Genomic DNA, 23,323 nt, shown 5'->3' with positions numbered 1-23,323 from the left:
GGTGAGTGGTATGTGCCTGAGAGCTCCCTCTTCATTTTAAGTGAGGGTTTTTTAAAAATAAGATTTTATTTATTTATTTGATGGGGGGTAGGGGAGAGCACGCGCACTAGCAGGGGAACAGCAGAGGAAGAAGGAGAAGCAGACTCCTTGCTCAGCAGGGAGCCTGATGCAGTGCTCTATCCCAGGACACTGGGATCATAACCTGATCCCAGGCTTAACTGATTGAGCCACCCAGGTGCCCCAAGGGTTTGTTTGTTTGTTTTTTTTAAACTCATTCTCACAGACCTTATTTGGAAATAGTCATTGCATTGGATTTTGTGAAGATGAGGTCATTAGGGTAGGCCCTAATCCAGTGTGACAGTGGCCATATTAAAAGGGGGAAATTTAGACACACAGACACACATAGAAGGAAAACAATGTGAAGAGGCATAGGGAGATGATGTACATCAACAAGCCAGGGAGGAGAGGACTAGGATATATCTTTTCTTTATAGCCCTTGGAATCAACACTGTGGATACCTTGATCTCAGACTTCTAGCTTGAACTCTGAGACAATAAATTTCTATTGTAAACTTCTCCATTTGTGGTACTTTGTTAGGGAAGTCCCAGGAAAGTAACACAACCAGCTAGGGAGATCATGAAATTCTGAACTGAGGTAGTAGTAGTGGTCCTGAAGAGGAGATGTGAGGTGTTTAAAATGAAGACCTGGTAATTCTTAGTAACCAATTGGCTATGAGGAGGTGGGAGGAGTAGGATTGTTTTGCATGAGTGGATGATGATGCCGTTAACTGACACTGAAAATATACAAAGAGGAAAAGGTGTGTGGAACATGTTGAATTGGAAGTGCATGTTAGACATTCAGGGAGGGGCCCAACATAGGTAGTTGGGTATATGTACCTGCTCCAGAGGGAGATTGTGTCTACAGATTTGATAATTATCATTTATGTAAGCAGGAGTTAAAAACATTGGAAGGGGAAATTACTTAGAGTTAGTGTATGGTGTGTGATGAGAAGTCCATTTAAAGGTTCCCCGAGGAATACTCAGATTTAACAGTGGTGGGCAGAAGAGGGGCATTGTGGAACAGAGACCTTCAGCAGGGCAATGCTGATGACCAATGAGACTGGAAGACATAAATCCCTAGCATTTCCAGTCCTCGTTCAGATGGTTTTGCCAATGCCCAGCGGCCCCTAGATAGGAGCTGATATTTTTAGTGCTTATGAAGTGTCAAGATTTTATATGTATTAGCTTATTTGACCCTCGTTACAACTCTAACTTAGGTACTATTATTACTTACAGGTGTGGAAATGGAGGGCTGGACAAATTAAGTAACTTGTCTCAGCTTCCACAGTGAGTTAGGTAGTAGGTCAGAATTTGAATCCAGGTGGGCTGACTCCTCAGCCTGAGTCCTCTATTGCTGCCCTGGGATGCCTCTTAACCCCAATTTAGGCTTGAAGGTTTTCGGGTAGATGTGACATAGGAACAAAGGAAATTGAGGGATAAGGAAAGAGGAGTAGAATGAAAATGGAATTCTTCCTTCCATGCCAGGAGTGATAGTTTGGGACAAAAGGAACAGATCAGTGGCCTAGAATTTTTTTTTTTTTTAAGATTTTATTTATTGGGCAGCCCCAGTGGCGCAGCGGTTTAGCGCCGCCTGCAGCCCAGGGCATGATCTGGAGACCCTGGATCGAGTCCCACGTCAGGCTCTCTGCATGGAGCCTGCTTGTGTCTCTGCCGCTCTCTCTCTCTCTTTCTCTCTCTCTCTCTCTCTCTCTCTCTCTCGCTGCATCTCTATGAATAAATAAATAAAATCTTAAAAAAGATTTTATTTATTTATCCATGAGAGATATAGAGAGAAGCAGAGACACAGGCAGAGGGAGAAGCAGGCTCCATGGAGGGAGCCCGACATGGGACTCGATCCCTGGACTTCAGGATCATGCCCTGGGCCAAAGGCAGACGTTCAACCACTGAGCCACCCAGGCGTCCTGGCCTAGAGTTCTTATTGAAAACTGACAGGGTGACAGGAGAGTTGAGTAGGCAGAGAGCCACCGTCAAAGGGGATGCAGAGGAAGGGCTTCTTTTGCTGAGGATAACCTGTGCTGAGAACTTAGAATCATTTTGTCATTTGCCTATGCCAAACCCCGCAACCTCCAAAAACAAACAAATGAAATAACATACTGAAATCTTGATAGAAATAGTTTTAATTAATTTAAGGAGTAAGGCTTACTTTTCTTTCTTTAAGATTTTATTTATTCATGACACACACAAAACACACACACACACACGCACGCACGCACGCACACAGATGCAGAGACACAGGCAGAGGGAGAAGCAGGCTCCATACAGGGAACCTGATGTGGGACTCGATCCCGGGTCTCCAGGATCACACCCAGGGCTGAAGGCGGCGCTAAACCACTGAGACACCGGGGCTGCCCAAGGCTTACTTTTCTTGTAGGAGCATTGTATTTTTCGATTTGGTCAAACCTCAATAAAGTTTGATGTATATAATATATATAATTTATTATTTTTACAAGACAGACACAACAATACGGTCTTATTTATATTCATCTTTATGTTTTTTCTTACTTTTAAAAAAAATTTTATTTATTTAAGAGAGGGAGAGAGCGCAAGCATGAGCAGGAGAGAAGGGCAGAGGGAGAGAGAGAATGAGAACCAGGCTCCCTACAGGGTTCCTGATGCAGGGCTTGATCCCAAGACCCTGGAATCACGACCTGAACCTAAGGCAGCTGCTTAACTGACTGGGCCACCCAGGCACCCCTCTCTTAAAATTTATTCTTAGTATCATTTTAATATTCTTAATATTGTGAATCCTCTCCTATTTCTAATGGACTGTTAGTACTTGGAAAAGCAATTGATACTTCATAATAACATTACTAAAATCTTACTATATTTTAAAGATTATTTATTTTAGAGAGAGAGAGAGAGCACACTAGAGCATGTGAGTGCATATGGGAAGGGAGAGGGACAGGCAGATTTTGTGCTAAAATCGGAGCCCAACATGACCTTGAGATCATGACCCGAGCTGAAATCAGAGTTGGCTGCTCAACTAGAGGAACCACCCAGGTGCCCCAAACTCTTATTAGTTCTAATACTTTCCCAGTTTACTCCCTTAAATTGTTCCCAGTTAAGCAATCATATTGTTTACAAATAATTATTTCTTTATAAAACATTTCTTATTTATCTTGTCTTAATTAACTGGAACTTCTGAAAATATTGTTAAATAAAAGTAGCAATAGTGTATAATTTTCGCCTTATTTAAGATTCTCCTAATATTTCACATTCATAATGAGGTTGAATATTGGCTTAACATGTAGTTTTTAAATCATACTTAGTATTTTTTTCCAAAGGTTTATTTACTTTTTAAAAAGATTTTATTTATTTATTCATGAGAGATACACGGGGGAGGGGGGTGGGTGGGCAGAGACACAGGCAGAGGGAGAAGCAGGCTCCATGCAGGGAGCCTGATGTGGGACTTGATCCCGGGTCTCCAGGATCACACCCAGGATCACAAAGGCAGGCACTAAACCGCTGAGCCACCCGGGCTGCCCCCCATACTTAGTATTTTTTTAATGGAGATTTTTTACCAGTTGCCTTTTGGCAAGCCCTTCTTTAACAGAAATGTCTTCTCTTCTGCCATGGTGTGGAACTCTTGGCTGAAATAAGGAGGATAGTTTTTGAAGATTTCCTGAGGGCAAAGGTTCTCAGCTTATTCTCTGACTGCTGCCTTCTTGTCATTTAATTCCATAGCAAGGCAAGCTCATGCTAACATCTTATCATGATCTAGATGTTACTGGAGTTTCCGAGGAAGGACGGGATGGGATGACTCTTTGGAAGTGAAGTTGACTAAATCCATCCAAATCAGATACTTCAGTATCTTCACATCTGAGGCTAGCCAAATTCCTGGACTAGCGACTACTGCTTGATCAAGATCAATCAAGACTTTCCAGTACTAGCTCTCTTCTGGACCCACAGATTGGTTGGGCTAGAGGTTAGGTTTTAACTTCTGCCTGATGGCATTCTAGTCATTACCTAGAAGGCTTGAAGAATGAGGGGAGGACTCTACTCCCCTGGGGCTATGCTCAGCTGTCTGGCTTCTTAATCAAAACAACAATTGGCTCAAGCTGTCCCTTTCCCCAGGCTTTTATTTCATTCTGCTGTGGGCAAAGGGGTTGCGGAGGGACAAGCCAGGTGGTTCAGTACATGTGCTCTGGCTATGCCTGGGTATAGTTTGTGTTCATGAAGACTTGCTTGTTGGTTGTTTTTCATAAGGAGGGAAAAAAAGAGTAAATTTTATTTTATTTTATTATTTTTTAAGAGTAAATTTTATAGCAAGTCTCCCATTTGCTAAACTTATCTATTAGAGTACTCCCTACAATTGTAGGAGGTTTTATGTTTTATTTTAAATAGCTCAATTGTAATAAAAACTGTGCACCAAATAATGGGCAAATGTATGCAAACACTGGCCATTTGCATTTTTTGGCAGTACTATGTCCTTGAAGGTAGGAGATATAAAATACTCTTTTGGAGAGGATTTTTTGATTTCCATACTGAATCCAGTTGTGGAATTGTTTCCTTTCAGTCACTCTCAAGAAGAGTGGATATATTAGCAGTTCTTTTTCTCAGTCACAGTAGAGAGGTAGGATGACGAATTTGTCCTGTGAAGGTTCTGTATGTTGATGGGAAACCTCTCAGTTCTGGGAAACTGGGACAGTCGGTCACCTTAAGTTGGAGAGTTGGGAACAATGTGAATTTCTGAATTTATCATATAGTTTCTTGTCTCTGGGCCTTTGTACCTGCTGTTCCTTCTCCCTAAACTATACCGTTTGGCTAGTTGCTTCTCATTCTTTCAAGTATCAATTAATTATTCCTTGGGTTTTTAACTAGGTTAAGGTGCTTGGCTCTAGGGGCTGTACTTGCCCCAGCATAAATCCGATCACTTTGCACTCTGATTGCTTATTTAACTAGGAAGGTGGCACTGTATGGTGCAGTGGTGTGCACCCATGGTGGCACATTTAGAATCACCTGAGGAACTTTATAAATTTAAAAAACATTCCACTGCTTTTGGCAGCCAAGATTGGGACTGACTGGTATTAGGAAGGATAGAAAGGAAGTGAACCAGAGAGCCAGAGAGACACATACAAGTTGAAATTCTGGCTCCACTATCATTTTATTCAACAACTGTTTGCAGAGTACTGGGTGCCAGTCCAAGTGCTGGGAGAGTAGGATAGGTGGTGTGTTTCTCAGGGTGTCTGTACTTTAGAGCTTTCCACTACAGCATGGTTGCCTCAACATCAATCAATCACTCTCTACAACCTCATCATTTCTGCTTGTTCTGTACGTACCACTGACATGGCATTAAACATTTTAGAATAAAATATTTTAAAAGTCCTAACTCTTTGTACTTAAACACATTTGTTTTATTCATTCATTCATTTATTTTAAAGATTTATTTCAGAGAGAGTGTGAGAGAATTAGCATGCACGGGAGGGGCAGAGGGAGAGGGAGAGACAGTCTCAAGCAGACTCCATGTAGAGCCCAACATGGGGCTCAGTCTCACGACTGAGATCATGACCTGAGTCAAAACCAAGAGCCAGCTGCTCAACTGACTGAGCCACCCAGGCATCCCAATACATTTGTTTTAAAATAAAACTTTATTTCACTACTAAAAATTAAAAAGCCTGTGTTAACTTGTCATAAGTAGAAGGTAACTGTAAAAAATAAATGCAATAGAAACAAAGCAGATTTTAAAAATTATATTTATAAGGGAAGCCTGTCTGGCTCAGTTAGCAGAGCTTGTGACTCTTGATCTCAGAGTTGTGAGTTTGAACCCCATGTTGGGTGCAGAAATTACTTAAAAGTCAAATCTTAAGAAAAATTTATATTTACAGGGGTGCCTGGTTGGCTCAGTCCGTAGAGCATGCAGCTCTTAATCTTGGAGTTGTGAGTTTAAGCCTCGTATTGGGCCTAGAATTTACTTTTAAAAAATTACATTTACAAAAAATGTACTTATAAAAATAAATTACTCAACGTGAGAAACAGCTGTTTATGAGCATTGTAGCAGATGACTATCCAGCTCCATGTGTGTCTGTTAAGACAGGGATGGTTTTACATCAATAAAATGAGTTAGTTTTGCTGAGAGATTGATTTCATATGTTTAAACAGTCAGAAAGGACAACATATTTGGCAGAATATAATTAAAATTTTAATAGAGGCTAGCAATTCTTCCAGTAGAGAAAAAGCAAGTATGGGACCAAGTCACCAAATCCATTTGGCTCAGGTCAGGAACCTCTGTCCTACCAGAATGTGTTTTAAGAAACTTCTGAGTGGGGAAAAACTAAAATCAAACCCCCTCTGGTTCAGCCCTCCCATATCCAAGGATCTTCTCTAATACCTGCAGAGAAAGTTCCAGGCTGCATTGAGGGGCTTAGGAGTGCCTGCTGTACTGTTCCTAGCTGTTAGGAGAATGCAGTGATAACCATCCAAACTGTGACAGCATAGGGCAATGAGCTTCAGAGAAGGGTGTTTCTGGGGTGTCTGGGTGGCTTAGTTGGCTAAGTGTCCAACTCTTGGTTTTGGCTCAAGTTATGATCTCCGGGTCCTGGGATTGAGCCCTGTGTTGTGCTGCATCCTGAGTGTGGATGCTGCTTGAGATTCTTTCTCTTCCTCTGTGCCTTTCCCTGCTCACACTCAAATAATCAATCAATCTTTTTTTTTTTTTTAAAGAAGAGTGTTTTGGGGTGCCTGGGTGGCTCAGTCAGTTGAACATTTGCCTTTGGCTCAGGTCATGATCCTGGAATCCGGGAATCAGAGCCCTGAATTGGGCTCCCTGCTCAGTGGGGAGTCTCCTTCTCCCTCTGCCCCTCACCCCACTCTAATGGCTCTCTCTCAGTTTTAAAATAAATGAAATCCTAAAAAACAAAAAGAAGAAGGGTATTTCTTCTCCAAAGAACAAGTTGTGCAAGTTGCTCCATTGGGGTGCAAGAGAAACACTAAAACTCCTGTTTGAAATTTTAAGTAGCTCCTGGATATTTTTCATGTGCAAATATGTATTTTGATATATGTGCTTTTTGTTTGTTCTTGGAGTTATACAGTTATAAGAATACCCCCTATAATGGCCTGTGAGGCCCTCTCTGACCAGATTACTAGTGCCTTCCACTCCTCCCATTCCAGCTCCTCTGGCATTTTTCCACTGTTCCTGAAAGATAGCTAAATCACTAGCATTTTCTCTGGTGCATCCCTTTGCCTGGAATACCCTTTTCTAGAAATCCACTTTATAGTCTTGGCTTACTTCCTCCCTTCTTTAAGGGGTTTGCTAAAATGTCATTTTTCTATGAATCCTTACCTTGATCACCCATTTAAAAACTGCCCCTAGTGCTCTACCCCTGGCATACTCTTAAGCCTCCTTATCTTGATCCACTTTTTGTTTTTCCTTAGCACTTACTGCCTTTGGATATACTTCTGTCTGTTGGTTATTTCTAGTTTCCATCTACAGAATGTAAGATCCATGAGGCCACTTTGTTCACAGATGTGTTCCAAATGTTTATTAGAACAGTGTTTAGTACATTTTGATTGAGTGAATATAGCATCTGACACATAGTAGGCTTCTTTTTAATGAGTAAATAAATTATTTAGGAAACTGGAAATACAAAAATGAATAAAACATGCTTTGTGGCCTGAAGTAGTTCCATGTAACAGTGAGACTGACATATAAGAAAGTAGTTTTAAATCTGTGAGAATTATAGCAGTAGAATTATGTGGGAGGGTAGAGAGGTGGCATTAAGAGTGTCCTGAACTCTCTGGGGGTGGAGGCACTTCAAAATCAATGCATCTGAAAGGGATGAATAAATGAAAACACTTAAATGTGTAGAAACCTGAATAAACTTGGAACTCATTTATCTAGCACGTATGTAGGATAGACTTTGAAATGAGGAAGATTTATAAAACCAAGATTAATTACTATTTTACTTTTCCTTGCTTTTAAAGAATTAGAGTAATTGGAAATTTTCAAATGTATTTTTTCTCTGGGCAAGCTATTAACCAGAAAGTTAAGTGCTTTTCCATGCACAGGCCCCAGTCCCCAGTTCCTTTCTTCCTGTTCCACCCCACCCCTACTTTTCCATGCCTCAGCAAGACTGGATTATCTTCAACCAAACTTTTCAATCCATGGGTATTTAGTTGTTAAAAACTCATTATGTACCTAGTACTATAAATAGAAAAAAGAGTAACATCTTTATATTAAGATATGTAGGGGTGGAGATTGCTTCCTGGAAATACAATGATCTGATTAAAAAAAAAAAAAGACTATTATTGTCTGGTCAATTAAATGTGTTTCCTGCAAAAAAAAAAAAAAAATACTAAGCATTTAAGTAGGTTATTTTAAATAGGTTTTTTTTTTTTTTTTTAAAGATTTTATTTATTTATGAGAGACACAGAGAGGCAGAGACATAGAGGGAGAAGCAGGCTCCTCACAGGGAGCCTGATTCCGGGTCTGCGAGATCATGCCCTGAGCCAAGGACAGACACCCAACTGCTGGGCCACCTGTTGTCCCTATTTCAAGTGTTTTGAAAATTTTTTTTAATCCATTAACTATAGATAGGCCTACTTTTACTGGTCTAGAGAAAATAGAAATGAGGAAACTTATTTAATATAGTTTGTGACTCTCTATAGAAACCCTTTCCTTGATAGACATGTCTTTCCTCTCATTTGAATTAAACAGCATATTTACCTTCTATATTTATGTCCTATAAATTGGTGTTTTAAAAATAAGTTTATTAGTTTTGCTTTGATAAATATATAGTGGGATGCCTATTGGAAATACATCTATCCTCCCTACTTTCCCATTCCTTTTGTCTCTAATACACCTTGGGCCCCTTTGGATCTCTAATAATACTTTAAGGATATAAATTGAGAAGAAAAGGAATCTTTTAGTGATGGATTACTTCATCAGAACCTATGATGAGAATGCTTGGCCACAAAGCATATGTGGCCACTGTGTGTCTCCACTGCACTCTTTTTCATGGAGATGAGTAGTGCAGGGGAAGGAGGAGGCTAGGGAAGTGTCTGGCTGCTGAGATAGCCCCTGCCTCTTGTGATAGGTGCTCTGCTTGCCTGACCGAGCTAAGCATCTTTTCAGGTACCATCCTCCTCTGTTCATGTAAATAATGCAGTGGCGGTGGTAACAAGAATGAAAAAGCGGAGTGTTGACACCCCGCCCAGCGATGTACTGCGTAAACAGATAGTGAAATGTTAACCTGACTGATCGGGTGGCTTAGGCCCAGGGTGACTGTTTTAACCAGTTTCTTACAGTGAGTGCAAGATGGAGTCCACCACACTCACAGTGCTAATAATCCTTGGCATTTGTTGTAGGTTCAACCCTCCTGTAGGGATTTACTTCAAGTCATTTCATCTCATCCCTGCGATAACCTTATGTATTAGGTACTATTATTATTAATCACATTTTACAGAGGAGCATATGGAGGCTTTCCAAGGTTACTCTGTTAATAAATCTGGAACAGGGCAAACTGGCATCTGACTTCAGAGCTGGTGCTTTTTATTTTTATTTTTTAAAGATTATTTATTTATTTATTCATGAGAGACACACACAGAGAGAGAGAGAGAGAGAGGCAGAGACACAGGCAGAGGGAGAAGCAGGCTCCTTGCAGGGAGTCGATGTGGGACTCAATCCTGGAACCCCAGGATCATGGCTCGCCCTGAGCCGAAGGCAGATGCTCAACCACTGAGCCACCCAGGCTTCCCCAGACCTAGTGCTTTTATGTATTAGGTAAATTGCCCAAAGACTGAGAAGCTAGGGGGCTGGGGAGCTAGGGATGAGCTGGTACTGCTTGCTCTTGGAGCATCAGATGAAGAGTGCCTCACTCACCACTTAAAATGACCTGGAAAAATACATAGGCCTAAACTTCACCATTGGTGAAATGAAACAGTTTTGTTTCCAGAACTGGGGGGTGGGGGGTGGGGGTGGGGGACGGACTAGCTGACTAGTGCTTTGTTAGAGGTCAGAGATCATTGGTTTGCACCATTGTTTTTTTTCTCATGAATTGTAAGACATTCCTGTCTTTGCCTTTTTGGTTTGCTTGATTTTTCTGAATTTTGACACTCTGAAGAGTGGAGTCAGGCATACTGCCTCAGCTAGTGGAGACTAAGTGGGGGAGAGATTATACTCTCCTCTGACCTTATTTCTTAAGAAAATTTATAAATTTCTAGAAATATAGCTTTAGAACTTTATATGAATCTAGCTTTAGAATTTATACTTTTAGGAATTCTTTGAAAGGTCCAATGTTCCCTCAAGTCAATTGACTGTTCTTTCTTTGTCACACCTGCTCTTTTTCTTACTCTCACACTCTGTAAGCAAAGAAATGGAGGCTATAATAAAGATGCCATTGGTCAAACAGATGTTTCTAACTTGAAATTAACTTATGGTGTGGTGTGTTAACCACTCTTAACAACTGTGTTTATATTGAAGCTGGGAATACAGACTTGGATTATAGTTTATAGCCAGCGTTTCTTATACTGCTCTCCTGTAAATAGATTATTTTTAGTTTAAATTTTTGCTGCAAGCCTTTTCCCACCACTTAATTGACTCTTCAGTCACCACTTGCAGTGCTGCACATGTCAGCATTCCCACGGACGATAAACACACAATATAGTTGGCACAATGGCAGGTTCTTTGGGAATTACTGGACTCTTTCTGTCGCTTTTAATGCTGGAAGTGGGATCCATTCTGGTTTCCTTCCAGTTCTTTAATGGAGATTGGGGGAGTGTATGTCTATCTTCTTACGAAGTTTACCCCAATAGTTCTTGTTGGTCACCGTGAAATTATCCATCTGAAACCTAACAGACTGTAAATGAAATAGGCATCCTAGTATTTGTTTTGCTGTTGCCTAATGATACCCTGTTTGAGTCATTGAATACTTTCAAAGCATAACCTTTAAAAGTGTGTTCCCACATCTTAATTTGCCACTTGGCACATTTAGTTCTAACAGACCAGAAGCAAATTTTGTTTCATGAGAAATTGCTTGCCAAACTTTAATTTAGGTCTTCTTAGAGGATTATTAATGAACCTGTGAAGTGGATGCAAGCACTCTGTTGACAAAACAATGGCATTAAAATTCAGCAGCGTGTATTCTCAATCAAAGACAAGGCTTGGCTTTGGGGAGACACTGAAAACCACCATTGTTAGCCTAACGATAATCATGTGATTCTGCCTCTAACTGGTATTTGGAATGTCCTCGATTCTCCTTTATTTGGTCCATCTTACTCTCTTTTTTAAAAAGCATTTCGCTGATTATGGAATATAACTTTGGATAAACAAATGAGTAAAATACTGAACATTGTTTAAATAATCCTGTTCAGTTCTTTGAAGGTGGATAATGTTATCTGTACTTTTGCTTTTATAGCATTTTTAAAAAGCTGTTACTTTAGTTAGTGGTAACATTTCTCATTAATGAATACTAAAGTTATTGTGTTTGAATTGAGCTGTTATATCATTTATTTTTAAAATTTCTTGTGATTGGATTTTTTCTCCCTCTTTTTCGTTTTTAAAATTGGGATTATTATTATGGAGTGGCTAGATTTCAAGAGTCTTGCCAGCAGGTGGCAAAATAGAGTTCAATTTTCTCTGAAGAAAAGGATTTCTTTCAGCTCTGGTGCCTGAAATGATTGTTCCTTTGGTTAGGTTTTTTCTTTCTTTCTTTCTTTTTTTTTTAATTTGAAGTTCTGAAATTTACACCTCTCAGTTCACCAGATGATCAAAGCACACCATAAAATGCTAATGGTATGTGTGAGTTTTTCAAAAGAAGTAGTTAAGCAATATTGTTATCTTTTTTATTTTAAGATTTTATTTTTTTATTCATGAGAGACACAGAAAGAGGGGCAGAGACACAGGCAGAGGGAGAATCAGGTTCCATGCAGGGAGCCTGATGTGAGACTCGATCCCGGGACTCCAGGATCACGCCCTGGGCCAAAGGCAGGTGCTAAACCGCTGAGCCACCCAGAGATCCCCAGTTTTCTATTTTAGACATTATTTGCTGACTTTGCCTAGTGGGAGATGAGGATTTAGCTTTTTTATATCGCCTCCTTTTTCCTCCATCTTCCCAGTGTAGTTATATTAAAGTTTGTGTTAAATCAATATTAAATCTTTCTATTCCTATGCCAGTATATATACTGTTATAGTTGAAGCACATATGGTGGTACTATGATTTAATTCCCTTTCTTGTACAACTTCTTCCATTTCTTTCCTGGAGTTAATAATTTCTTTCTCTGTCTCATGTTTATTTCTTCATTTAGTTTTGTATGTTCCTATCTCTGAATCAGCCTTTCATTTCCAACAGAACTATGTAAAACGCCTTTCAGTGTAATAGAAAATGTTAAGGATGCTATAAGGCATTTTTGGTGGTATCCTTCTTGGAACTTTTTGTCTTGATTTATTTATTTTTTTTTAAAAGACTTTATTTATTTATTTATTTATAGAGACACACAGAGAGAGAGAGAGAGAGAGAGAGAGAGAGAGAGAGAGGCAGAGGCAGAGACACAGGCAGAGGGGGAAGTAGGCTCCATGCAGGGAGCCTGACGTGGGACTCGTTCCCGGGTCTCCAGGATCACGCCCTGGACTGAAGGTGGCGCTAAACCATTGAGCTATCCAGGCTGCCCTTGTCTTGATTTAATGTCTTCATTTGTCACTTTGCTATTAGAAGGGATCTTCCTTTTCATCACTCTTGAGCATCTCCTTGGAGATAATTTTTCATGGACTTTTGTTTGATTCCCTCCGTTTGTGGAGTGATTTCCTGAAAGACCGTGCATGGAAAGTAAATGTTTTAAGGTTGTGAATGTCTGAAATGTCTCTGTTTTATACTCATACCTGATTAATAGTTTGGCTAAGTATAGAATTTTTGGTAGGATACTTGTGTTCCTTAAAATTTTGTAGACATTTTTTTATTGTCTTCCAATATCCAGGAAGGGAGCCTGACCATTATGTAGTGTACATAGACTGAACACCAGTAGGACCCTTTTAGGGCTAGTTGTTGTTAGAGTGATGCCTTTTAAAAGATAAGATGGACACCTAGGGAATATCATTTTACTCCCATATATTAAATGAAAGTAGTTCAAACCCCTGTAGGAATACTGTGGAGGTAAACATTCAAAAAAAATTTTTTTTTTAAACATTCAAAAATTTTAAGGTGACTATGAACATCAAATAGAAAACCACCTTGTTTTCTTTCTTCACACACACTGGGGTATATGGCAGATTTTTGTGGTAATAACCCTTTTGTGTTCATATTTTAAAACAAATTATCTTGATATTATGATTTTCCAAGGAGTGCCCTTTAGAATCCAATGGATTTTATTTTTTTATTTTTTATTTTTTTTTAAAAGACACATTTATTCAGTGTCACGATCAGATTATTACATTTAGCAATCAACAGCATGGGTACAAAAAAAATCTACATTAAAACCCTATGTTGGAATGCTTTACACTTTCCACAGAACAGAAACTAAAGTAACCTATTATACAATTAGTCACAAATATAGTCCTCAAGTTTTTTGCCCATACACATGAGTATTGTCTAAAACATGTCTTCTTTGTAGCAGCTAGGCCCTGCCACCACTGTGCTTGGCTGAGTTCACAAATCTGTTGTAACCTGTAACTTCCCTGTTACTTCTCTGACTGTCTTCTCCTGCTAAGCTTTGTTTTCTGGCAGTAATTAAAACCTTCTGCCACTGCCATAGCTGCTGCTGCTGGAACTGCCATAGCCACCTTGGTTTCGTCGTTTGGCAAAGTATTGGCCTCCACCACCATAGGGGCCAGAGCTTCTGCCTCCAAAATTTCCTCCTTTCATGGGTCCAGAATTTGAAGATTGATTGTTGTAATTGCCAAAATTGTTAAAGCTTCCACCACCTCCAAAGTTGCTTCCATCATTACCAAATCCATTATAGCCATCCCCACTGCCACTGTATCCACCACCACCTCGACTGCCACCGAAGCCACCTCGACCACTGAAGTTCCCTCCACCACCAAAGTTGTCATTCCCACCAAAACCACCTCCACGACCACCAGCAAAGTTTCCAGAACCACTTTAGCCTCTTTGGCTGGACGAAGCACTAGCCATCTCTCGCTTCGATAGGGCTTTCCTTACTTCACAGTTGTGGCCATTCACAGTATGGTATTTTTGAATGACAATCTTGTCTACAATGGTCGTCAAAGCTCACACAAGTAAAACCTCTCTTTTTGCCTCTGCCTCGGTCAGTCATGATCTCAATTACTTCAATTTTCCCATGGGATTCAAAATCCCATGATGTTCTTCAGTGTCTTCTTTAATGCCACCAACAAAAATCTTTTTCACAGTTAAGTGGGCACCAGGTCTTTGAGAATCTTCTCGGGAGACAGCCCTCTTTGGTTCCACGACTCTTCTGTCCGCCTTGTGTGGCCGAGCATTCGTGGCTGCATCCACCTTCTCCGCAGTAGCGTAGGTGACGAACCCAAAGCCTCTAGAGCTCTTCGTGTTGGGGTCTCTCATTACTACACAGTCCGTAAGCGTCCCCCGTTGCTCAAAATGACTCCTCAGACTCTCATCGGTTGTTTTGAAGCTCAAACCTCCGATGAAGAGCTTCCGCAGCTGCTCAGGCTCTTTGGGAGACTCTGACTTAGACATGACGGTGGTGGGAGGGGAGACTTTAACGATGCTTACTCGGCGGCGTCCAGGGGCAGAAAGGAGTAATCTAACGAACATATCTCCCAATGGATTTTAAATTGATAAGATACATATTATAATATTTGGATTCTTTGCCTTAAAATTTTCGTAATATAACATTTAATTTCATGTAAATTAGAGTCCACAAATGACAAAACATTTCTTTCTGTTTGTTTAAAAAGGCTAAATAAAGAATAGAATCATGAAACTAGATTTTTATTTTTATTTTTTTATTTTTATTTTTATTTTTATTTTTTTTAAATTTTATTTATTTATTTATTTATGATAGGCACACAGTGAGAGAGAGAGAGAGAGGCAGAGACACAGGCAGAGGGAGAAGCAGGCTCCATGCACCGGGAGCCCGACATGGGATTCGATCCCGGGTCTCCAGGATCGCGCCCTGGGCCAAAGGCAGGCGCCAAACCGCTGCGCCACCCAGGGATCCCATGAAACTAGATTTTTAAAAATAACTTTCATGTTGGCTATGTTATGAATTTCTTTCACACCCTAGTAGAATTAAAAAAAAATTATGTACCCTCCCCCCCTTTTTTTGAGAGATAGAGAGAGAGAGAGCGCGCGTGTGTGTGTGCGAAGGGGAGGGGCAGAGGAAGAAGAAGAGAGAGAATCTCAAGCAGATTCATCCCTGAGTGCGGAGCGCATCTCTGGGCTTGATCCCAGGACCCTAAGATCATGACCTGAGCTGAAATCAAGAGTCACATGCTTAACCCACTGAGCCACCCAGACGCCCAAAGTATGTCCTTTTTTAAAAGCAGAAATCAGTCATTTTGTTGAGAATAAACAAACTTTAAAAAATTAATCTACATTGGTTTGGTTTCTTAGCAAAATTTGCATTCAAGGAGTATTGTCATTATATTTGATTTCTATTTAATTTAGTGTAATGAGAATGAATGGGGTGATCAATAGAAAACATGTATAAAATGGCAAGTATCAATCTTAATCCAGCTGTTGATTGTTGCTCTATGGCTGTTTTAGCACTCGTTACTATGGTTCTTCTTTTAGCCTTTATAAATTATCACAGGAGATAAACTGTTCTTCTACTATGCTCACTAAATTAGCTCCTCTTTTAATGTTGAAGGATAGCTCAGAAGATTTATAGTTCAGATTTCATAAGTCTTATTTTAGGATAATGCGGCTTTCTAGTTGTTTAGGCACCTTTTTGGCCTTTTCCCCAGGGACATTAATCCTTGGCTGGGAAGAATAAACTCTAGGCCTCCATAATACTTGACTGCAAACTGCAACCATAAAGCCTTAGACTCTTAAAACAAACATTTTTCAACCTTATAGCACAGACTTCCTGTTTTTAAAGCTTTTCTGACCTTCCTGAGAAAAGACCAGTACAGCTATGGTTACATCCTGTGGTTATTGTCATTAAAACACACACACACACACACACACACACACACACACACAACTATTGAATTTTTCTAAAGCCCTTGAGTATAAAAGTGATTAATGCACCAAAAAATGTAAATAGCACTGGACTCATGTCTGATCTTTGCTAGGCTTTCAATAAAAGATAATAGAACCAGGTCAGCTTTTAATGCGTCTCTGTTTGCTCAAGGTCTGCTACAATTGGAATGTCAGGAAAATCTCACATTAAAAGGATCTGCCCTATTCTGGAGAGATTGTAAAAGAAGCATTTGGCAGTCATTTCCTTTCACTTGTGAGAAAGAACATGCTTTACATTGTAACTGTTTAAACATACCAGAGTCTGATAGGGCTCTCATATTTTTCATTGTATAGTTAGCTTGCTCTGCAGATTGGAGGGGATGATCTGTGTTTAGGTTTTATTGTTAAGAATTAATCAAATGATGTAATTGTTAAAAGTTAGCCCATGTTTTCCTTTGTACTGAGTTGTGTTTCCTGTAGTCCAAATATTTGCTTTTTCAAGTCAGTTAAAATTAAACTTGAATAGACGTTGTGAATTTGTCTTCACAATAATCTCACTCACCTCTAACCTCTCCTTCCTTCCTTCAAAAAAAAAAGGGAAGAAAAGAAAAAAAGAGAAACCACCCTGTGTTGTTTAGGTCAAACATTCTTGAGACTGTGGCTTTTGATTTTGTCTTAGCCAATGTGTTGCATGTTTGAATGGATATTTTGAACTAAATAGAGTCTTCTGACATTTTCTAGAGAGAAGTGATTGGTTTTTAAGCAGAAAAGTACTGGGTTGTTAATACTACCTGTGATAAGGAACCTGGGAAATGGTACTCATTTAATGTTTTGAAACCTTTAAATTCATATTTTTCTGAAAATATATGTTTGTAATTTTTATTTTAAAGGAGTTTATTTAGAGGCACATTACCAGAGAGAACATGCGTCAGTTTTTTGTTTTGTTTTGTTTTAAAGAAGGGCAAAGCAGTGTTTGGATTTGTAATCATTATTTTAGTTGCACAAAAATCTGGTATTTTGAATTCAAGGTGTAATGATTCCAGTTGGAGTTATTTGTTTTCTTATGATTACTTCCAGTAAACTTGCTTGTATATGGTTTTATCATATGTTGTCAGCTCAGACAGTATGGAAAGAGCCCCATTCTAAACTCCCTGTCAAGGTCATAAGTCCTTGAGCTAATTTCTTCCACAAAACTCTTTTAAAAAAATTTTTGTAATACTTTTTCAAATGAGAAATCTCTCTTTTTTAACTGTATTTTTGCCCTTTCAAGTATTGTTTTATTGGAACATTATGATTTATTTCATCTATACAGTCCGAGATCATTAGTGTGTTTTAAAAATAGAGATGAAAATGTCTTTAAGTTTTTTAAACACATGCTATCTTAGAGGTCTCTCTGTCTCTCTTTCAAATTGCTTTAAGATCTATTTCACATCCTGCATCCATTAGAGGGCTACATGCTTCAATGGACTTACTATGTTGGAAGAGTTTGCTGTGAGTCTCCACTGGAGTTAGTACTTCTGCTCTCTGTTCTTATAAAAATGGGACTTGGTGCTGCAAGCTGTGTCCCCTCTGCCCCCCAAGAAATGTTTTAATAATGTCGATAATTTTTCTGTTTCATGAATAACCCTTTAAATGTTTATTAGCAGTCCGTCATTGAAATACTTGTTTGAGGCTCTATAAGGAAGTGTAAAACAAAACAAAAGTCGTATTAACATCCGACCTTAATGTTGTCCCTATATAATTTTGGAGAGTGTGCTCTTTATGGTTTAACACTATGGTGTAATTATAGTTACAGGTTAGTCTCCTTGGTTTTTAGAATCTGATGTTTTAGAATCTGATGTTATTTCTAGTTATTTTTCTTTTTTTAAAGAAAATTTTGAAAACTCCAGAGGTTTTAATACGTGGTGCCGTTTTGTGAGTTGGAAAACAGAAAGAGGAGACAGTCTGCTTAAAAATAGAACTATATTCTGCTCAGTAATACAAACCTATCTGTCTACACTCTGCAAACACAGCTAACAACTACTAACACAACCCTTTAGTCCATCACTGTTTGCTTGATTGACTTTGTTTGTTTTTGACATTTTGATAACTGGGGGAAAAGGCGAGCTTAATTACTGGATCTGGATGATTTTACTAGATAATGCAATAGGAAAGCATGTGTTGATTGTCTCAACTTGATAGACTCTTGGCAGACCTCACTAAGTTATTGTTAGATGCATGTTACCTTTAAACTTTCATGTAAAAAAATACTGTCTCTGAGCTCCTTTGGTGGTCTTGGGGGGAGTAGTCCAAGGCCACCATCTTTAGAAGATGTGGCCAAGAGTCTTCCTTACTGTGACAGAAACAGAGTGGCATAGAGAGTAAATGCAGTGCAGTTGTTGGAGGTTAAGGGTCAGAAATAGCTTGGGCCTTGTTCAGCTAGTGCTAAGGTTATACTTTACATTTCCCTTGTGTACTGTTTCTGGTCATAGCTTTAATGTTAGTTTAGCTAGACTTTGTATTTAATTATAACTGTTAGGGTAAAGTCAGATGTCAGCTCACTAGGCTGCATGCTGAGGCCTGTAGAATATGGAGTGCTTTGCTTCTAACCACATCTGTTGTCTTCTCTCATTATCTGTTAATGGTACTCAACTTGACAGGGTTGTTTTGATAAATGTAGGGGTTTCTAAAACCTGGAGCTGGAATTTCAGTGGAATGGAACTCATGACAAAAGGAAACAGAGACAGGCCAGGGTAAGATCCTGTGGGAAGCAAGAAGGGCCATGTGGAATGCTAAAAATAACAGGATTAATTTGGAGGTCAGGGTCCGGTATATCTAATATTTTTAATTCATCTCACACATTCTTTTTTTTTTTTTTTCTCACACATTCTTTTACTTTTTCATATGCTCAAACGTAAAACTTGTTGTGAAATTGTTATTGCAAAAACTAGCATTTCTCATCTATAGATCTCCTAACTTACAAGCTGAGATTAATAGGATTTATTTTTTAGTTTTTATTTTATTGCAGTTTCATACCTTTATTTGACAATCAGCGATTAGTTCTCATCCACATTAACAGTTTGTAGATTTTTGAAAGTGGTGACAGGTATGTAGGTAACCAGCGTATAGAGCTTGTTCGGTGAATCTTCATCCGTTTCACCTCGTTACATTTTCTGGACAACCGCACACGGATGCGTTATGGAACATTCCTTATTCCTTTGGCCCAGACAACTTTGTTGAGCTTGGTGTCAATGTGCACATCTGGAGTTCCCATCTCCTTCATGGCAAATTTCCAGATCTCTTTGAGTGCCTGAGGGGCACACTTCTTGAAACCCACTCCATGGATACATTTGTGAATGTTGATTGTGTATTCTCTGGTCACTACCTTGTTGAGGGCAGAACGGCCCTTCTTCTCACCACCCTTCTTTGCAGGAGCTGTTCTACTGGGCCCTAGTTAGAAAGAGGTTTAATAGGATTTAAAATGAATTCTTGTTTGAGGAATTGGGGAGGGTGGTTTTGGAATGGTCTGTCACCACTGACTGGTATGTCCTCAGGTCAAAAGAAAGCCTCCATGAAGGCTTTTATGTCAGGGAAATAGAGGTCTCTTAGAGAAAAAAATGGAAGAAAAGTTCAGTGTGAAAGAGAGCTGAGGATTATCCTCTTCCCTTGCAGAATTTGGTGGTACTTTTGCATTCCAAGAGAAGCGTTGAAGACAGACTAAAGTACCATGTGCTTTCAGATTTTTATATTATGTTTATATTGTTACCTGTGTACAAGATTTAGTAGTCTGTCCACTTTATCCACTGCTGTTTGCCTCTCTCTTAAATGCCAGGTAAGTAGGAAGAATTTAGTTTGAATAAATTAATGATGGCTTCTGTACTTCGTTAACTCTTTAAAAAAAAAAAAAAGAAAAGTGAACCTTGCAAATAGGAACTGGTTAGGGTCTCTGTGTTTTTAATGAATTACCCTGGGCACAATTATTTATATCTCTATAAAGCAGGGATAAAAATCTTCTTTTACTAGACTTTTAAAGGTTAATAAAATAAATACTATTAATACCTATAGATGCTGCTTATTTGACAGATGCTCTTTTGTGCCAAGAACTGTGCAGAGAATATGCAAAATGAGTAAAACAAGGTTGTTCCTCTGTTCACTTATTTATTCCACAAATCTGTATGTATGACACCCGGTATTTGATAATGAGCAAATATATAGAACTTTCTCTAATGGAACTCACTGTCTAGAGGGGTCTATGGACATTAACCAGATAATCACATCAATGAATTACAAACTGAGGTAAGTGCTCTTAAGGAAAATAATACAGATCTCTGGGAACTTATGACAAAGGAACTTAGCCTAGAGTGGGGCCTCAAGGGAAGTTACTCTGACAAAGTGATATTTGACTTGAGATGAAGGAGTAGTATAGGCTTTAAACTGTGTGTGTGTGTGTTGGGACTAACAGGGAGAATGTCCTGCTCTAATGGGAAGAAGCAGTATGCTGCTGGCCTGTGGTAGAAATCCTGATACCTTGGGAAATTTGAAAGACTGGTATAACTGGAAGGTGGAGGACTAGGAGAGGATGCAAGACAAGAGTATTAAGTATCATAAAGTGCTGTCAAAGCATTTAGAATCCCTGACAGACTAGATACAGCATGAATTCAGAATAGAGCAGTTTAGTTGTTCTTAACAGCCCTTTACAACTCAGTGTAAACCAGCATTTTTAAAAGGGTCTACAAAAACAAAACAAAAAACAAAGAACCCACCCAACATAACCAGAACCCTTGTCATACTCTGCCATGTATCTAGATATAGATGGTTAGAAAATTTGAAGTGTGTCCATGTACAAGAGTGACTTTTGTAGCTAGGCTTTAGGGTGGATTTCATCTCTGACATATATGGAATGATCTCAGTGCCACTTGGTTACGTAGCAGATTTCGAAGCCGCAGATCCTCTCAGGATGATCTCAGTGAGGAATGGTGTTCAGTGGAGCTTATAGCAGAGCTACGCTTGCGCTATAGACCACCTCTGATTTGTATTGATCAGGCTACCTTTCAGGATGGCAAAGGCATTATGCTTCATCAGGTCTTGCTCTCACTACATGTGTTAGTGATTTTAGATAGATATTTCTGTCTCCTGTAGAATAACTTGATTTTTCTTTGAGAGAAATCAGCAGAATGATGTTTAAATAGCAAATGGACATATCACTTTGGTTATCTGTGTCAGCAAGGCAGGAGGACCCCTGTACTCTATGCTCTCCACTCTGACCCCCTTTGAGAGTCTTTGGGCTTTATCATTTTATCTAAATCTCTGACTATTGGTAAGGGGGTATCTAATAATTCAGCAACTTTATTGGACTTTGGAAGGTCCAATAACATTTATAAAGCTATTTCAGAGTTCCATGAAACTTGCCTGGAAGGCAAAAGGTGTACTATTGAAGATAGCAAAAGAGATCATTTAAATTTTGAGCTTGTAACTTCAGATTTGGGTTGACATTGAGTGAGTTTAATACTTTGAATTCATATGCTGTAGGGAATGTGTTTTTAAAAATTTGCTATGGATTGTCTTAATTGGAACAAAATGATCTTGAGGGTTATGGGCATACCTAGTATAAATGCAGTTTAATGTTACTAAATTTTAGGGGAAGAAACTAACTTGAGATTTATAGTGGGTAATCTATTTAGATGCACATAAAAAGTAGAGTTAATGAGGGGTGTGGGGTAGTATATATGTTTATTTAAGGCCACATGGCAAAAAATAGACATTTATTTTGCTTCCTTATTAGATGGATTTCAACCAAGCCTAATTTAAGATAAACCTTGTCTAGCAGAGGGACCTTTATTTTTCTGTGGAAAAAGGATCAGAGAGATAATAGGACTTTTAAACAAATGATTTACAGAGAATTCCTAAAAACTGTAAGGAAAATTGGGGTCAGAAATGTTGACCTCAAACAATGCTTCTTTCTATTTGCATCTTTGAAACAAATGTTCTGCATGCCTATGATTATTGGTTATTTCATCTGCATTTTGTTAGACGTCAGAGGTGGTTGGCATTAATATTCCTCGCGGAAGCAGAGGCAGCTCTAGGTTGTGTGAACTGCTGATCAGAGGGATGCGCTGCCTCTTTAATATCTTGCTTGCAGATGCATTTTCTAGCTGACCACGCTATTAAGAGCTGCCATCAATCACGCAGCCTCCTAGTTCCGGCTGTCGGGAGGGGAGGGAGACATGGGGAGAGAAGAGGCTAGCCTAGCTCGGAAGGAGATAAAATTGCAGTGGCGTGTGTGTATGTGTGTGCGCGCGCCCCCGCCCGCCGTGGTGGAGGCAGGCAAGGGTGCGCGCAGAGCAGTCCGAGCTCCAGCCCGGGTTTTTCCGGTCGCCGCCGCCGCCGCCACCGCTGTCGTGGGGTGGCTGCTCTTTCTCTCCCGGCGTCTGGGTCACAGGCATGTGGCAGTGTTGGCCCGGCTGCCCGGGCTGAAGGAGCGCGAGCCGGAGCAGCGGCTGCATCCCCCAGCCACGGGCGGGGCCCCAGGCCGCCACCTCCCGAAGCCACCGAGCTGGGGGACATGAGCCCGAGCTGCGCTGCCCTGTGGCCGCCAGGGCCTCCTTTTGTTTAGCAAGTGCATTTCACGCCCCAGCCCCTGCCCGCCCCGCCCCTGCCTGCGGGCCTGAGTTTGGGGGCCCTGCGCCGGAGGAGGACGAGGCCTGCGGGCTCAGCTCCTGCCGCGACCCGCCGCAGGCAAGTGGCCAGAGCCTTATGCTGCAAGGGGGATGCGGGTCGCGGGTCAGGAAGTTGGGCAAGTGTGGGCACAGGGGCTCTCGGAGGTGGGTGTACTGAGAGTGTTGTAGCTGACCCTGCAAATATGAACCACTTTGGTATTAAGAATGGTAATGGCTTTCCAGGAATCAGGAATCAGTTTTTGTAGTGTCTCATTGCATTTTTGTTGGGTTTAGTGGGTTTTTTTAAATCACTCAAACTCTAGAAATCCCAACTAAATAAACCAATTATAAAACACCCTTCAGGGCAGAGAAAACACTATTTTTAAAAGATTTGTGTGTGTGTGTGTGTGTGTGTGTATTTGTGTGTATGTGTATGTTTGTTTTTGTCTTTTCTGAAAGGAATATGTTATTAAAGATGAGCAAAGTAATCTAGTCACTGATTAGAAACTTCATTGCTTACTGTGGAGTAAATTTAATTTTAAAGATACAATGAATT

At 39.8% G+C, this 23,323-nt stretch overlaps 1 protein-coding gene across 10 annotated transcripts in view; it reads left to right on the top strand.

Moving 5' to 3' along the window:
• RERE (arginine-glutamic acid dipeptide repeats) overlaps positions 1-23,323 on the top strand; it is a 403,339-nt gene that overhangs the window by 88,974 nt on the left and 291,042 nt on the right. For 2 of the 10 annotated variants that reach the window (XM_072731207.1, XM_026005076.2), the window contains exon 1: positions 22,192-22,846. The exons of 6 other annotated variants lie outside the window; for them this stretch is intronic. The gene's annotated coding sequence lies outside the window, so the exon portion shown is untranslated. Of the gene's footprint in view, positions 1-22,191; positions 22,847-23,323 lie in introns of those variants that run through there. 2 more of the 10 variants (XM_072731212.1, XM_072731210.1) reach the window with 2 other exon arrangements.

This window comes from Vulpes vulpes, chromosome 12 (genome assembly GCF_048418805.1).
Source record: "Vulpes vulpes isolate BD-2025 chromosome 12, VulVul3, whole genome shotgun sequence".
NCBI lineage: Eukaryota > Metazoa > Chordata > Mammalia > Carnivora > Canidae > Vulpes > Vulpes vulpes.
The sequence above is the reverse complement of the archived record's forward strand: the minus strand, read 5'-3'. Positions and strand labels throughout refer to the sequence as shown.